The sequence below is a fragment of the Ursus maritimus genome, unplaced genomic scaffold (assembly GCF_017311325.1).
Source record: "Ursus maritimus isolate PB19 unplaced genomic scaffold, ASM1731132v1 scaffold_10, whole genome shotgun sequence".
NCBI classification, from domain to species: domain Eukaryota; kingdom Metazoa; phylum Chordata; class Mammalia; order Carnivora; family Ursidae; genus Ursus; species Ursus maritimus.
In genome coordinates, this window is record NW_024423344.1 from 33,337,521 (window position 1) to 33,356,372 (window position 18,852).

The window sequence follows — 18,852 nt, forward strand, 5'->3', positions numbered from 1 at the left end:
GTTTTGTGCCAGTATGATACCGTTTTGATTACTACAGCTTTGTAGTATATCTTGTAATCTGGAATTGTAATACCTCCAGTTTTGTTTTTCTTTCTCCAGATTGCTTTGGCTATTTGGGATTTTTAGTGGTTCTATACAAATTTTAGGATTATTTGTTCTAGTATTGTGAAAAATGTTGCTGGTATTTTGATAGGGATTGCATTGAATCTGTAGATATTTTTGGTAATATGGATATTTTAACAATTAAAATAATTTGAGAACAGTCTAAATTGTCTATCACAAAGCAGAAATAAGAAAAAATATTTTTTTAAAAAATACGATTACTAGGTAACAGTTCTGGAGGAACTCTAAAGAACTGATCATTATCATTCCTGTTTGGTACAAATTGCATCCCCATATAAATGAATAGTTCTGCACAATCAGCAGAAGTCTACTTTAGAGATAAAAGCTAATCACTATAGATTAAATTATAGATTTCTTTTAAAAATCACTATGTCTCAGGGCACCTGGGTGGCTTAGTTGATTAAGTAGGCTTCCCTGCCCTATAGAGTCCTGGAATCAAGCCCTTCATGGGGCTCCCTGCTCAGTGGGAAGCCTGCTTCTCCTTCTCCTCCCCACTCATGCTCTTTCTCACTACCTCTGTCTCTCTCAAATAAAAAAAATCTTAAAAAAAATCACTATATCTCAACTTCTGAAATGATCATTAACTTAGGCAAATGGCACTGGCAATTGTTGGGTGGGGAGAGAGAGGGGTGTTGAATATTCATGTGATGCTAAGGTATGTTTCGATAACAAAAGGAGAAACAATACATGAAGAAGGAAGAACAATACATGTCACGATTTAATCAACTGCCCAATCTCAGCGTCACTCATATTGGGGTGACTAAATATAATTTAACATTTAATGCAAACATAAGCATTAAATATCATACATATACAATTAAATAATATGATTTTAAGAAAACTTGACTTGAATCTAGTAAAGTCCTTTGTTTTGACTTCCCAATTTATAAGAATTATAGGGAATTGGGGTAATTCAATCTTCACCAAAATAGGACAGTCAGATGCATCTGCTCTCTTCAACAACTGATATTTTTAACGAAAAGGACTGTTAGAAAATGTAGAGTCTGGAAACATCTAACAATCAAATGTGATTGGTCCTAAATTAGATCTTGATACAGAAAATGAGCTGTAAAGATAATTTTGGGGGAAAACTATAGGTTGGAATATTTAATGAATTATTAAATCACCACTAAGTTTGTGAGAATGTAATCCTCACCATATAAGGGGATGTTTAAATTTTCTAGAGAATCATACTGAAATATTTAGGGGGTTAAAACTATATCGTTTGAAATTTTCTTTTTGAAATGTTAGTATTAACTGTAGGTATATATGGAAGTCAATTAGTTTCAATGTAAAAACTAGAGTTAGGTAGTTCATATTTGAAGTAAACATAAGAAGAAGTATATATTCTAGGCATTTTTAGTTAGGATTGAAAGACTTGAGTTGGTCATATCTCAACTATCTTTATCTCTGACCAATAATATAGAATTTCTTAATTAACATAATTCATAGTATACATTTTTCTTCTCAATTTAAATAGTGTTCAAGGCATGTGGTTTGAAGGAAAATATTGTTCAAGCACCATTATCTTCCATGGATAATATTTAAAGACTCTAGAATTAGAAGCTGGCCCTTCAGAATGATACCCTGGGCCTAGACTCCCATCAAGTATATATGTTTAGCCAGTAAGAAGATTTTCACATAGATTAAAATGCTAGCTAAAGTTGGTGTCTGCAGTATTGTCATAATAATCTCAAACCTTCCATAACGGTGCTTTTCAGTGTGATAAAATGACAGAGTTGTGGTTTTATCAAAATTACAGGTTATATGGTAGTTTTTTGTTTTTGCCTTCTTGCTAAATACATGTTGTTGTGTGTCAAAACCTCATTCTAGATTTGCTTCCAGTTGAAAGAAGGTTTAAGTAGGGGGAGGGAAGATAATTTTATCCTTCACTTGTCTCTATTTAATTTTATTGATATCTGACAAAAGAAAGTGATAAATGTAATTACCAAAATTGGCTTACCTCAGTTTGCAATATTCTCAAACCATAAATGCAATTTATTTCCTTGTTATTCCCCTCATATTTTAGTGCTCTAAAGTTTCCAGTTCTCTGTTAGGCAGACTTCCTACAGTCTTGCCTTACTATTATAACAATTTATTTTGTTAGAGAAACTTTCTTTAAATGATCCAGTCACAGCTTATTTTTTTTACTATAACAAAGACTTGCTTCCTTAATTGTTTCACAGCTATATACCCTGAAATTAAATCTAAAAGTAAACACTAGTGAAAATACTAATTCTGTGTATTACCCATGTAGCACAAAATAGGGCTATATTATTTATTAAATTCATGGAGGGTAGATTTCTTGATTACTTACAACTATTACAGTGATTTACATGTATTAGATGGACAATATGTAGGTGGAAAAATATGAAGGACATCTATGAAATATCTATTTCTAAAATCTAGCCTATTACATTTTAAAGTTATTTATTTATTTGAGAAAGAGAGAGAGAGAACAAGTTGGGGGAAAAGAGGGACAAGCGGACTCTGTTTTGAGCATGGAGCCCAATGCAGGGCTTGGTCCCAACACCCTGAGATCACGACCTGAGCCAAAATCAAGAGTCTGACACTTAAGCACCTAAGCCACACAGGTACCCCTAGCCTATTAACTTTTAAAGCAGTTAAAATACTCAACCTTAACAAGAGTAGGGTGTATATTAGTATTCTTTTTTAGAAAAAGTTTATTCCATCTGTTAACTTAAATATGAAGGATGTGAGTAAATCAGTTCCAATGTTGGTTCAAATGCACTTTAAGTAAATGGGGTATTTGTAAGCTGATGTCACAACTATATTGGGGATGTCTTGCCAGTGTGATAAACTCAGCTCAGTCAGTTGAAGTCTAAGCCTGATAGTAATTCCTTCATTCCCAGGAAAACAAATCATACTTCTGGGAATCACATCTCATTTTCAGCCAATGTTGAGTGGCTATTAGGGTTGTGTATCATTTTTTCCAGACTGAATAAAATTTTTCTTCCTAATTAATCATCTAAATGAATGCCCAGGTTTCTTCACCTTCAGTTCTGAATATGAATCAATTTCAAACAGAAGCATAATGAGAAAGAGGGCAAGTAAAGTTTTGCCTTGGAAAAAAAGTGATGTACAAAGGGTCAAAATACTCAATCAGCACTGTCCTCATTAGGAGCATTTGCATAAATGAAGACTAAATACTTTTTACACTAAAAAGAGAAGTTTAGTATTCCATCCATTAGCCTGTTTTGCTTTGTGCATTCTAATTATTAAAAATTAATACCTCACTTATTCATATGCAGAGAAAACTATTGCTAGTCTTCTAGATTACTTTTTGATTTGTGATGACTGCAAGAGTACTAATATTTGTGGTATAATTTATGGCCATATTTCTATTTGTGCAAAAAAACCCAAAATTAGTAAACTTTGTGCTTTAATCAGACTCATCACTCTCAGGATTTGATCCAGAGACATGTCATCTTTCCCACTTCCACTAAAAAAATTAGGACAATATCTATTAGAAAGAATTTAGCTTCCAAATAGTGTAACCTCAGTATTGGATTTCATTTCATATTTTTATTAATATAGTCTTTTCCACCATTCTTGGAGGTAACTAGGGAAGCTTCTACTTAACATTGATGAAAATTTTGATGAAGATGGGGTTCAGACTGGTTACATCTTCAGCAAATGATCACATAATTTGTTAGTGGCAATTCCAAGACCTCAACTTAGAATTTTTTGACTCCTATCTAGTGCTTTTCAAATTATAATATACTGGCTTAAACTTGATGCATTTTGACTTGAGAATTAACTTAAATCCAAATCTAAAAGAACTTAGTAAAAACTGTCATCACTGAACACCCATTAAGGCCAAATACTCTTTAAGAGTTATACTTTGTCCTATTGATAATCAAATTTTTACTGCTAATCATATTTTACAATAACCATATATATTTATTCCCCCAAATATTTATGCAAATATTTTTAGTTAAACTTAACAGTGACACTAAGATGATGGTAAAAATATCACTTCTGATTTGAAAAGGAGATAACTGAGGTTTAGAAAAGTTGTAACTTGCTCAAGTTTACATGGCTAGGAGGTTGTAGAACTACATCACGAATGGTGTTCTACATTTGAGAATTTATGTTTATAATGATGGCAACAATGGTAATTGTATGATAATGTAATGAATCCAATGACTATGAGACAATACCAATGACATTAAAAAAGATAATTAGGATGTTGATGAACAGATAGGTAAGGTGATATTAGAAGGGATAATAGTTGTTTAGATATATTTTGGATTTGGAGGTCAGTTTGTCTATATTTAAACATGAGCATGGCCACCTGTTTCCTTTCTGACCATGAAAAAATTACCGAAGCTTTAATTTCCTTAGCTTAAATGTGGGTAAAATAACAATAACATGGGATGTTGCTGTCAGGGTTTGCATAGGTTAACCACGTAATCCTACCACCACCCAATGAGGCAATTTTACAAATGGTTAGATAAGTAAATCTTGAGAAATTTAGTTAATAAATTTGCCCATGCTTTCATAGCAAGTATGTGAACAAATCTGGATTCATACCTGACACAAAGTTCATGTTCTTTCCACTGGGCCACATAGTTTTTCTAACAGCGTATTTAATAAAACACAATATCACGAATGATACATTTGTAGAATCTCTGAATGAAATTTCAATGCTGATCATTTTTAGCCAACTATATAAATACAGAAATTACTCTGCCAGAAAGCAATGTGTAACCAATTCAAGTGATACTGATGGTTTTTAGAAATTGTGCACAAAAGCCTTTTCACAAAACGGTTGATTTTCCCCAATACACACATCTGGCTATCTCACAGCCTTTTTAAATAAAGAAACATAATTTTCAGAAATGTAGGTTTACAAAGCATGGTGGTCATGAACTCTTCTCTGTATTTCAAAACTGGGCAGCCAGACACAGAGCTTCTTTGGGCGACTGGCCCAGTAAATCATGTCACAAATATAGAACTGGCCGAAAGTACTGAGTGCCAAACTAAACTCCTAATGTTCTATTTCAATCCAGCAGATTCTATTGTGGCTGATTTTGGAAGAAGGACAGTTGGGCTTACTGCCATATTTCTCACTCAACCCTGCTTTGAAGGCAAAGAGCCAGACTTTGAGAGAAATCTGTGAGCATTTTTTTTATTCCTTTCTCCTACGTAATTACATATATTAATTGAACCCCAGTGATAGTTGGGAAAACAATTCAACAAAGGGATCCTGGTGTGTCTTGACTATGTGGAGTCAAGACGGAAACTCGTTCACATTTTGAATAATTATGACCAGTTGATTTAAATAATCTATGGGGAATATAAGTGAGGAGGCAACTGGCTCCCTAAATTTAAGTGGGAAGAAATACAACTGAAAAGGCAATAGCAGCCAATTGGTCTCAAAATATTTATAACAGGATCAGAAATTCCAAGAATAATTAGTTACTTATGTATACCCCTAGGTCTAAATCCAAGAGTACAGCCTAAGCTGAAGTCGATAAATTGGTAGTTGGTGGCGTTATCAAATGGAAATGTGATGAGAAAATGCAGGTACCTCCACCGTCAGCATAGGAATAATGATTCATTTTGAGTCTCTGTGTAGAATTGCTGTACTGATGTAGTTGACTTAGGTCACATCTCCCTCTAATTTACTATTGTCTCCAAATTTTTCTTAAATTTTTTATTTAAATTCAATTTAGTTAACATTTAGTTTCAGGGGTAGAATTTAGTGATTCATCAGTTACATATAACACCCAGTGCTCATTATTCCAAGTGCCCTCCATAATGCCCATCACGCAGTTACCCCATCCCTCCACCCACCTCCCCTCCAACAACTCTGTTTGTTTCATATAGTTAAGAGTCTCTAATGGTTTGCCTCCCTTTCGCTTTTTATTTATTTTTCCTTCCCTTCTCCTATGTTTATCTGTTTTGTCTAAACTTAATAATCACAGCACACTGAAAAAGTGGGGCCAACCCACAAGCAAAAGTTTAATTATTCTCACATCTTATCACTCATTTTTTAATCTCCCTCAATTTATGTCTCAAATTACATAATTGAGAAGTATCTTTAAGCTTATACAAATAGAAGAATGTTATAAACAGTGATATTTTTTCTGATTACCAAAGCTCTATTTTCCTGAAAATTAGGTTATTTCAAAGATGAGGAGGGAAGGATGAACAGGAAAAATAGAATGTTTCCTCAGATAGATGACTGTAGCACTGAAGGAGAATAACATTACTAGGATGACTGCATCACCTCGTAGATCTTGTATTGTTCATAAAGGCGAAGGATGTCCTCAGAAACTGCCAGAAATACACCTGAATCTAGAAATTAGCACCATTATCTTCAAATCTTTTGATGTATTTAATTTTAAAATACAAAAAAAAGTAGTTGTATCAAAGGGATTTTTTTTTACTATAATATGTTACCACACAGTATATCATTAGTTTTTGATGTAGTGTTCCATGATTCATTGTTTGCGTATAACACCCAGAAATCCATGCAATATGTGCCCTCCTTAATACCCTTCACAGGATCCCCCCACCCCCTTCGTCTAAAACCCTCAGTTTGTTTCCCTGTGTCCATAGTATCTTGTGGTTCATTTCCCCCTCTGTTTACTCCCCCACCTCTTCATTTTTCCCTTCCTTCTCCTAATGATCTCCCTGCTATTCCTTATGTTCCACAAATGAGTGAATCCATATGGTAATGATCCTTCTCCGCCTGACTTATTTCACTTAGCATAATCTCCTCCAGGCCCATCCATGTTGATACAAATGTTGGGTAATCATTCTTTCTGATGGCTGAGTAATATTACATTGTATATATGGACCACATCACTATCCATTCGTCTGCTGAAGGGCATCTTGGCTCCTTTCACAGTTTGGCTATTGTGAACAATGCTGCTATGAACATTGGGGTGCATATGGGCCTTCTCTTCACTACGTCTATATCTTTGGGGTAAATACCCAGTAATGCAATTGCTGGGTCATAGGGTAGCTCTATTTTTAATTTTTTGAGGAACCTCCACACTGTTTTCCAAAGTGGATACACCAACTTGCATTCCCACCAACAGTGTAAGAGGGATCCCCTTTCTCCACATCCTCTCTAACATTTGTTGTTTCTTGCCTTGTCAATTTTTGCCATTCTTACTGGTGTAAGGTGGTATCTCAATGTGGTTTTGACTTGAATTTCCCTGATGGCTAATGATGTTGAACATTTTTTCATGTGTCTGTTAGCCATTCATATGTCTTCATTGGAAAAGTGTCTGTTCATATCTTCTGCCCTTTTTTTCATTATTTGTTTCTTGGGTATTGGATTTGAGAAGTTCTTCGTAGATCTTGGATACAGGTCTTTTATCCCTAGTGTCATTTGCAAATATCTTCTCCCATTCCATGGGTTGCCTCTTAGTTTTGTTGACTGTTAGCTTTTTATCTCGATGAAGTCCCAAAAGTTCATTTTTTCTTTTGTTTCCCTTGCCTTTGGAGACCTGTCTTGAAAGAAGTTGCTGTCGCCAATAGTGGAGAGATTTTGCCTATGTTCTCCTCTAGAATTTTGATGGATTCCTGTCTCACATTGAGGTCTTTCATCCATTTGGAGTTTATCTTTGTGTATGGTGTGAGAGAGTGGTCAAGTTTCATTCTTTTGCATATAGCAGTCCAATTTTCCCAGCACCATTTATTGAAGAGACTATCTTTTTTCCATTGGATGCTTTTTCCTGCATTGTCAAAGATTAGTTGCCCAAAGAGCTGAGGGTCCATTTCTGGAGTCTGAATTCTGTTGCATTGGTCTATGTGTCTGTTTTTGTGCCAGTACCATGCTGTCTTTGTGATCACAGCTTTGTAGTATAGCTTGAAATCCGGCAACGTGATGCCCCTAGCTTTATTTTTCCTTTTCAACAATTCCTTGGCGATGTGGCGCCTTTTCTGGTTCCACACAAATGTAAGGGCTGTTTGTTCCAGCACTTTGAAAAATGTCATTGGTATTTTGATTGGGACAGCACTGAAAGTGTAGATTGCTCTGGGTAGCATAGACATTTTAACTATGTTTATTCTTCTGATCCATGAGCATGGAATATTTTTCCATCTTTTTGTGTCTTCTTCAAAGTCTTTCATCAATGTTCTATAGTTTCTAGAGTATAGATCCTTTATGTCTCTGGTTACGTTTATTCCGAGATATCTTATGGTTTTTGGTGCTTTGTAAATGGAATCGATTCCCTAATTTCTCTTTCTTCAGTCTCATTGTTAGTGAATACAACTGCAATTGATTTCTCTGTGTTGATTTTGTATCCTGCCACATTACTGAATTGTTGTATGAGTTCTAATTTGGGGGTGGAGTCTTTTGGGTTTTCCACATAAAGTATCATGTCATCTGCAAAGAGAGAGAGTTTGACTTCTTCTTTGCCAATTTGAATACCTTTTATTCTTTTTTTCTTTTCTGATTGTTGTTGCTAGGACTTCTAGAACTATGTTGAACAATAATGGCAAGAGTGGGCATCCTTATCGTGTTTCTGATCTTAAGAGAAAGGCTCTCAGCTTTTCCCCCATTGAGAATGATACTCGCTGTAGGCTTTTCATAGATGGTTTTTATGAAATTGAGGAATGTGCCCTCTATCCCTACACTCTGGAGGGTTTTAATCAGGAAAAATGCTGTATTTTGTCAAATGCTTTTTCTGCATCAATTGAGAGGACCATATGATTCTTTCTCTTCTCTTATTAATGTGTTCTATCACACTGATTGATTTGTGAATGTTGAACCACCCTTGCATGCCAGGGATGAATCCTACTTGGTCGTGACAGATTATCCTTTTAATGTACTGTTGGATCCTATTAGCTAGGATCTTATTGAGAATTTTGGCATCCATATTTATCAGGGATATTAGTCTGTAATTCTTCTTGATGGGGTCTTTGCCTGGTTTTGTGATCAAGGTAATGCTGGCCTCATAGAATGAGTTTGGAAGTTTTCCTTCTGTTTCTATTTTTTGAAATAGCTTTAGGAGAATAGGTATTATTTCTTCTTTGAATGTTTGGTAGAATTCCCCAGGGAATCCATCAGGCTCTGGACTCTTGGAGGTTTTTGATCACTGCTTCAAACTCTTCACTGGTTATTGGTTTATTTAGGTTGTCAAGTTCTTCTTGTTTCAGTCTTGGTAGTTTATAGGTTTCCAGGAAGGCATCCATTTCTTCCAGATTGCTTAATTTATGGGCATATAGTTGTTGATAATTAATGATTTCTAATGATTGTTTCTATTTCCTTGGTGTTAGTCATGATCACTCCCCTTTCATCCGTAATTTTATTAATTTGGGTCCTTTCTCTATTCTTTTGAATAAGTCTGGCCAGTGGCTTATTGATCTTATTGTTTCAAGGAACCAGCTTCTAGTTTTGTTGATCTGCTCTACTGTATTTCTGGTTTCTATTTCATTGATCTCTGTTCTAATATTTTTTTTATGATTTTTTATTATATTATGTTAGTCACCATACAGTACATCCCCGGATTCTGATGTAAGGCTCCATGATTCATTAGTTGTTCTAATCTTAACCAATCAGTTGTCTTTTCATGTGTGGATTAGGCCTGTTCTTTTGTTCCATCTCTAGCTGTTTCAAGGTGTGAGTATAAGGACTGGGTTTTAGATTTTTCGGTTCTTTTGAGTGAGGCGTGGATGGCTATGTATTTCCTCCTTAGGCCCACTTTTCAGTGTCCCATAGGTTTTTGACCAATGTGTTTTCATTCTCATTGGTCTCTAAAAATTGTTTAAACTGATTTTTAATTTCCTGGTTTACCCAATCATTCTTGAGCAGGATGGTTCTTAGTTTCCAAGTGTTTGAGTTTCTTCCAAATTTTTCCTTGTGATTGAGTTCCAGTTTCAAAGCATTGTGGTCTGAGAATATGCAGAGAATAATCTCAGTCTTTTGGTATCAGTTGAGACCTGTTTTGTGACCCAGTCTATTCTGGAAAAAGTTCCATGTGCATTCGAAAATAATGCATATTCTGTTTTAGGGTGGAGTGTTCTGTATATAACTACGGGGTCCATCTGGTCCAGTGTATCATTCAAAGCTCTTGTTTCTTTGTTGATTTTCTGCTTAGATGATCTGTCTATTGCTGAGAGTGGAGCGTTGAGGTCCCCTACTATTAACGTATTATTATCTACATGACTCTTTATTTTGGTTAACAGTTGTGTTACATAGTTGGTTGCTCCCATGTTGGGGGCATAGATATTTATAATTGTTATATCCTCTTGTTGCTTACACCCTTTAAGAATAATATAGGGTCCTTCTGTATCTCTTACTATAGTTTTTAGCTTAAAATCTAATTTGTCTGATATAAGAATTGCTACCCCAGTTTTCTTTGGAGGTCTGTTGGCATGAAAAATGATTCTCCATCCCTTCACTTTTGGTCTGGATGTATCTTTAGGTTCAAAGTGAGTCTCTTGTAGACAGCATATGGATGGGTCATGTCTTTTTATCCAGTCTGCAACCCTGTGGAATTTTATGGGAGCATTTAAGCCATTCACATTGAGAATGATTACTGAGAGAGTTGATTTTAATGATGTCATGTTGCCTGTGAAGTCCTTGTTTCTATAGATTGTCTCTGTAAATTTCTGTTCTGTATCACTCTTGGGGTCTTTCTACTTTAATAGAACCCCCCTTAATATTTCTTGCAGGGCTGGCTTGGTGGTCACATATTCTTTCAATTTCTACTGGTCTTGGAAGCTCCTTGTCTCTCCATCCATTCTGAATGACAGCCTTGCAGATACAGTATCCTTGGCTGCATGTTCTTCTCATTTAGTACCCTGAATATGTCTTGCCAGCCCTTCTGGCTTGCCAGGTCTCTATGGACAGGTCCGACATTATTCTGATGTTCCTTCCTCTGTACGTAAGGAATCTCTTCCTCCTTGCCGGTTTCAAGATTGTGTCCTTGGATCTAAGATTTGCAAATTGTACTATTATGTGATGTAGTGTTGGTCTGTTCTCATTGATCTTGGGAGAGGTCCTTCTCTGCTTCTTGGACACAAATGCTTGTTTCCTTCACCAGATTAGGGATGTTCTCAGCTACAGTTTGTTCAAATATCTCTTCTAGACCTCTCTCTCCACCCTCTAAGGGATCCTGATAATTCTGACATTGAAATGTTTCATTGAGTCAGTAATCTCCTATAGTTTTTCATGATTGGATAGTTTTTTTTCCCCCATGTTACCCCTCTTTCCTTCTTTTCTATCATCTCATCTTCTAACTCACTAATTTGTTCTTCTGCCTCGTTTACCCTGGCAGAGCTTCCAGTTTAGACTGCATTTCATTCATAGAATTTTTAATTTCCACCATATTCATTCTCATTTCAGCCCTTAGAAATTCTATATTTTCATAAGCCCATACATCATCTTGATAATTGTTACTCTGAATTCCATTTCTGACATCTTGGTTATATCCATATCCATTAGTTCTGTGGCAGAGGCTACAGTGTCTGTTTCTTTTCTTTGTTGGGGGTTCCTCCTCACTGTCATTCTGATGAGGTGTGGTTGTGGGGATGTACAGAGTTCAAATTATTGACCAGGCCCAAGTAAGATGCACCTGTTTTATAGGGACCTTAGGGATGTGGGCTTCTTATTCTTTCAGCCTGCCTTTTGGGGGAGGGGCCTGCCAAGCTGATACTCAAGCAACCCTGTTTGGGCAGAGTTGTCCTGCCCCCTGTGGGGGAGGATGGGCACAGTGAGAACCAGTTTTGGGGGGCTTTTGTTCGCTGGTGTCTTTCCCTGGCAGCTTTCTATGTCTCTTCTGAGGGTCAGAGCAGCAGTGACTGTATCCAAACCTCTGTCTCAGAACAGAGAGATTGCAGTCTGCTCTTCACTGAGTTCTCCTGGCCACACTGACTCCATTTCCGTCGGTGCTGCTAAAACCATGCAGCAGCCCGGGTTGTGCGCCCCACAGTCACTCTCCCAGTCCTCGCTCCCAGGGCCAGCACGTCTCTGCCCTTTGTGCTTCTAAAACCACCCAGCCGCCCCTGGTTCACATGCATGCTCCCGAGCTCCAGGTTTCAGTCTGGTTTCCCCCCGGGCTACTGGTCTGCTAGTGCGACTGCTCCCCATCACGGGAGGCTTCTGCCTTCCCAGCGCCCAAGCACGGCGGCTCCCTCCCCTTCCATTTATCTTCTGATATCTGCGCGCAGACTCTCGGCTCCCCGCTTCATACCTCGAGACCCAGCGCCGGAGACGTTCGTTTGTAGAGATCCAGATGTATCTTCTTACATCTCAGGCTGATTTCGTGGGTGTTCAGGATGGTATGGTAGATATCCAGCTTGATTCAGGGGACCAGTTGAAATAGGGTCCCCTACTCCTCTGCCATCCTTCCCCCTCCCCTGTATCAAAGTGATTTGAATTTAGCTCCATTTGTTATCAAATTAATGATACCATTTTAGTGTCCATGATAAAAATTATGCCCATTAAAGAAAATATTAAATATATAGGTCCTATCATTTGTGGCCACCAGGGATAGCTCTTCTACATCTAGTCTATTGTGTGAATCTGTGTATATAGTTGCTGATTTTTTTTCCTGTTAAGGTTAACAAGGATAGCTTAATCTAAATTGAAAATCAGAATCTCAAGCACTTCTACTATAAACAGCTATCTTACCTTGTCTATTTTCTACCTAACTACTTATTATTTTCTATTTATTCATAAGGTTAGTTTTCAACCTGAGCCAGACTCATAAAATTCAGGCAATTTCTTTTTTCCCAAAAAATCTTTAAAGAAGTCTTGAATTTTTTAAATTCAAAATATAATAAATTCGATTAAATCTCATGTATTATGTAAGACTGCTTTACAATTATATTTCATTAGAATTTTATCCAGAATTGATAGCTGAGAAGAAGGTGTTCCAAAAACGTAAGTAGGTCTCAGGACTGATTTACAGTAGAGGTCAACCATGAGTTCTTTTTAGTTAAACAATGAATATATGGTAACACTGATTTTTTTAAAAAAAGTAATCAAGGGTATTGAAGCATATTTTACCTCCTTCATGTGAGTCACCCAGAAAGGGAATATGAATATCCTATTTGGAATAAGGGGTTTTGAATATGGTGTCATCTGAAGTAAGCAGGCACTTAGTTGGTATTAGCAAGTAGAGGGACACTAACAGCAAAAGTTTGAGTTGCCAAAAGAACTTAAGAGAACAGGGTAGTTTCCAAAGGACACTTTGGAGAAGACTAAGTGAGTATATGGAAATAATAACTATATTAGGGAAGCATTAAAGTTTGCAACAAAGGTATCAAATTTCTTAAAAGCCAATCAGGGAATAATAGGTAAATATGGTACTTAGGAACAAGAGATTTTGAGGATTGGGGAAGTTATGATTTATGTTGGAGAGAAATAGTAGTGATAGATGACTACAAATGCTACATCACCAGATAAATTGTTCATATTTAAACATCACTATTCTATGATGTGTGATTATGATGCTACTTTTGTATCATGATACACCAGATGAAGCGTGACCAAATAGATCCTTTTTTTTATTAACCTTCACCTAATATTAATGAGCTACAATTTTATAAATTCCCAGCTCCAGCTTGAGATTATAAGAAAAAAAAAGAGTTGCAGAGGTTAAAGATGTGTTTAAAATACAAATAAGGAGAATTTCCTACTAGCAAATTTCCTACTAGCAAATAATGTTTTATAATAATTTATTCAAGAAAGAGAAACATTACACAAAAATTTTCAAATTAGCAACCAGATATGCTAATGTCCAGCACACTGAACAAAATATACAACTGAGGAAGAAAAAAGGGACACTATAACAAACCTTCATATTATTGCCCATTTTACTTTATTCCTAACTCAAATACTAACATGAATATTTGAATACAGATTTAAAATATTTTTGAAACTTTCATTTAAAAGAATTAACCCACCTTTAAAATATAAAGGGTGAGAGGAGATCCTACATTCATTTAAAATCATACATCTGAAACATTACATGGTACTGCATTTATTTTCATCCATGTCATCATTATTCTCTCTTGGAGTCTTTCATTTTCTATATATTTTGGTTTCTTTTAATTGGCAGTTTACCAACTGTCTGCATTCTACTTTCTCATCAGCTCTATAAACTCCCCTATTTGGAGATAGCATCATATAATGTTCACTTACAAATGTCATAAAATAAATGGCTACATTGTGCATTGCATTGCGCACACATGGGGTTTAGTGGTTTTAAAGCCAAAGTTATTTGTGTTCCCCATGCTGTGCAGAGGGATGTTTCAAAATCTGAGAAAAGAGCCTACTTAAAAAAAAAAAAAAAAAAAGATAAAATTCTTAAAGGACAGTGGTTTTTATGGATTCTTGAAAGGAATGGTATGACATGCTTGTAAATGTTACTGAGGCAAAAACATGAGGTGGTCTGCACCTAAAGTATAAAATTGAGAAATAATATGCTTTTTCTAGCCCATCAAACCCAAGATTCTAAGAAATATATAAATCTCATGTGCAATATATAACCCGCTTTTCATCCAAGTAAAGTAAGCACCTGATCTTTTCTAGTTTAAATGCCATTTATATCTACTTAACTTATAGTTGGTTGGGAGGAGGGGGTACAGAAGAGAATCTTAAGGATCAGAATATGGACAAAACAGATTGGGTTATATTTTCGGATGACAAAAAAAATTGCCTCTTGCATGTTTATTTCTTTATAAAATTAATAGTTTTTAATAGCATATTCTTATTTTGTAACCATCTTATGTGATGCTTAGTGTCAAATACGCTGCTTTTGAATATTATTGCATTAGCTGTATGTCAGGAAAATAAAATAGCTTACCATGCTTTTCTATTCTAAACACATAATGTCAGACAATCTATAATAGAATAACTTAGCTAAAAGTGAGCTATCATTTTATATTTTATAGCATCTCAGACTTGACTTGCTGTAGTTTGAGTATTCTCTTTATCCTTTCTGGATTATTTTCCATATTGTAGAGACAGTTAAAATACCAACTCATCACTTATATACTTTACCTGTACCTATTGTTATCTACTCACTATCAAGCCTAAGGCACAGAGGAAAAACAGTACAAGAAATTTTTTTATTTCTGTAATTTGTGTATTTTAATATAGAAAGAGTAGGTGACTGTTTAGTTGTATAAAGGATTGAATTTTTTTTCTCAGAGAATATTTATTGAGACAGGGGTCCATCATGGTCCAAACTCTTTTGCTGCTAGTTTTATTATACAAATATGTTATTTAATATCTGAATTTATACACACACATTTTTGTGTGTGCACCATGTGTAGCTAGTATATGTTTGTGTTCATATTTTCTTCAAGGTTATAGTATCAACCTCAACAAAAAAGAGACAAACATCCTGTTTTAAAGGGAAGATAAATGTGAACACAATAGTCATATACAGTCATACCTCATTTTATTAAGCTTCATTTTATCGTGCTTCACAGATATTCCATTTTTTACATATTGAAGGTTTGTGGCAACCCTGCATTGAAGAAGTCTATCAGTGTCATTTTTCCAATAGCATTTGCTCACTTCATTTTCTGTGTCACGATTTGGTAATTCTCACAATATTTCATTATTATATTTGTTATGCTGATCTGTGATTATGACTTGGTGAAAGATCAGATAATGGTTACTTTACCAAAAAAAATTAAGGTAAGTACATCGTGGTTTTTTTTTTACATAATACTATTGCACATTTAACAGACTGCAGTATAATGTAAACATAACTTTTCTATGCAATGAAAAACCAAAAAATTCATTTGACTCACATTACTGTAGCAGTCTGGAACCAAACCCACAGTATCTCCAAGGTATGCCTGTAATATAATGAATGCAATACCAGTTTAAGAGAAGCTGTATCTTCCTAGAGTAGTTGGGAAGGGAGAGGAAGGAAAATTGATCAATTGTTGAAAATCTACAGAGTATGTTGGCTTATAATATCCAATTACTGTTATCAACATTATACAAGTTGAAAGTGACAAAAATAAGTACATTGATTCATTTGTCGTTTCATTTTTTAAAACACTTTATTTCAAAAATATCCTGTTTAGCAGAATTCTGGGAAAGATGGAGGAACTTAAGTTTACCACATCCCATGGATACACCAAGATAATACCCACATCAGTGTAAATAACCCATGAAATGACCCACCCAAGACTGGCAGAACTGAGTTCCCAACAGTTAAATGTAGGGAAGAGGCCACATTGAAAAGGTAGGAAGGCTGGAAACATGGTTAGGAACCAAACTGACCTGTGGGAGGGAGGGACACTGCAGGCACAGAGAGGAAGACAGCCCATCCTATGCACCCCAGGCACGGGGGACTCACACTGGGAAACACTGGCTTGAAAAACAGAGGGTCTTAACTTTGTGAGTTCTTAAAATCAGTGGGGCCTAACACCTAAAATTTTAAAACTCTGCAGGCTAGGCTTAGGAAGAACCCAAGGGTGATAGGAAATGGAGTTCCGGCCCTTAAAGAGATAGCAAAACAAATGACCTCTCTGAGATACAGCTTAGAAGCAGCAGTCTGAAAAATGCCTGGCATATACATTCCTAGGGATGGAGGTTTACATCCTAATCTCAGAACTTATGCTGGAGGGGCAGGGATCTTCAAGAGACTTCTCCAAGAACAAAAGAGTGGATGGGTGCCATTGCCTTCCCACACACCCAAGCCTACATACATGACCACATGTGGGAACCAGTATGAACAGTCTCAACCTAGCTTGCTAACAGTGTGCCCTGTCCATATGTTCTTCTGTGGACCCTCCCTCTCCAAATTCTCCCTCAGCAGAAATTCTCCAAAGCTGCTACAGTTCCCCTCCCAGAAGCAGAATAGCACAAACCTTGCTAACACTATGTACCCTAAACCTGCCCTCACCTGCTGACTTCCCCATACAACCTGCCTTTGGCAGAAGTCCATTCAGAGTGGTTCCACAAGCATGGCAGTGTGCAAGCAGCCCCAATAAGAGCCAGCACCATTCTGTAGTGACTCCAATTCTGGGGAGAAAGGAAGATAAGCTCATGCAGCATTTGACAGTGGCCCAGCAGTAGGCTGGTGGCAGACATCTATATGACTACAGGCCCTGCCCTCCAATGATAAGTTTCTCAGGAGACAACACAGGGAAAACACCTTGCAGTTCTATACTAATCACCTGGTCTGTCCCACCTCAAGCCCAAGGGGGCTCTAGATTAGCCCATTAACAATAGAAGGATGAAATCCTGCCCACAACAGGTAGAGAGTTATTGCACATGACAGGACTTAAGGCAAACACATTTCAGCCACAACAGTAAGGGGCACACAACACACCTTAGAGATATTCATGAAGTGCCAGGTTCTGGTGAATAGGGGACATCGCACTGTAGGGCATAACATGAACTCTTCTTCATAAGGCCACTACTTTCAAGAGCAGAAGATGTAGCTGACTTTCCTAACACATGGAAACAGACACAAAGAGTAAGACAAAATGAGGAGACATAGGGATATGTCCCAAATGAGAGAAAAAGACAAAAATCACAGCAAGAGAGATAAACAAAATGGAAATAAGTAATATGCCTGATGATAGAGAATTTAAAGTAATGGTTGTAAAGAAACTCACTGGCCTTGAAAAAAAAAGAATGGGGGATCTCAGTGAGACTGTCAACAAAAGACAAAAAAATATAAAAAAGAAACAAGCCTAAGTAAAGAACTCAATAACCGAAATTAAAAATACAGTGGAGGGAATAAATAGTAGACTAGAGGAAGCAGAAGAATGGATCAGGACCTGGAGGACAGAGTAATAGAAAGAAATCAAACTGAACAGGAAAAAGAAAAAAGAATAATATGAGAATCAATTACAGGAAGTCTCGTACACGATCAAGCATAATAACATTAACATTACAGGGATCCCAGAAAAAGAGAGAGAAAGGGGAAAAAATTTATTTGAAGAAATAATAGCTGAAAACTTCCCAAATCTGGAAAAGGAAACAGAAGTTCAGACCCAAGAATCACAGAGATCCCCCAACAAAATCAACCCAAGCAAGTTCACACCAATATATATAGTAATTAAAATGGCATGATACGGTGATGAAGAGAAAAATTTAAAACTAGAAAGAAAAAGGAAGATAGTTATATACAAGGGAAACCCCGTAAGACTATAAGCTGATTTTTTTTCCGATTATCAGCAGAAATTTTGCAGGCCTGAGGGGTAGGATATATTCAATGTGCTGAAAGAGAAAAAATCTGCAGCCAAGAATACTCCATCCAGTAAGGCTATCATTCAGTATAAAGAAGAGATAAAGAGTTCCCAAACAAAAGTTAATGGAATTCATGACCATTAAATCAGCCCTACAAGAAACAAAAGGGGACACTTCGAATGGAAAGGAAAGACCATAAGTAGGGGTAAGAAAAGTAGGAAGCACAAAACCGGTAACATTAAGTATATTTATAAAAAATCAAAGGATTCACAAAGTAAAATGATGTAAAGGAAGACACCATATACCTACAGTGTGGGGAGTAAAGGAGTAAAAAACTTAGTGCATTTAGAATGGGTTCAAACTTAAGCACCCATCAAATTAATATACAGATATATGCATAATATGTTAAATATAAAGCTAATGGTAACCACAAATCAAAAACCAGTAATAGATATACTTGGATTTCTTTCTGTCTTTTTGCATATCACTAAAGAAAGCCAGTTGACTGCAAGGAGAATAAGAAAGAAAGGAACAGAGAAGAACTACAAAAAGAACTATAAAACAAGTAA

At 36.2% G+C, this 18,852-nt stretch overlaps 1 long non-coding RNA gene across 1 annotated transcript in view; it reads right to left on the minus strand.

The window, feature by feature from the left end:
- The window catches only part of LOC103677539, a 129,025-nt gene extending 116,412 nt beyond the window's left edge, over positions 1-12,613 (minus strand). The window contains exon 1 of the long non-coding RNA XR_005832886.1: positions 12,306-12,613. This is a non-coding gene — a long non-coding RNA (uncharacterized LOC103677539). The remainder of the gene's footprint in view (positions 1-12,305) is intronic.
- Between the last annotated feature and the right edge of the window lie 6,239 nt (positions 12,614-18,852).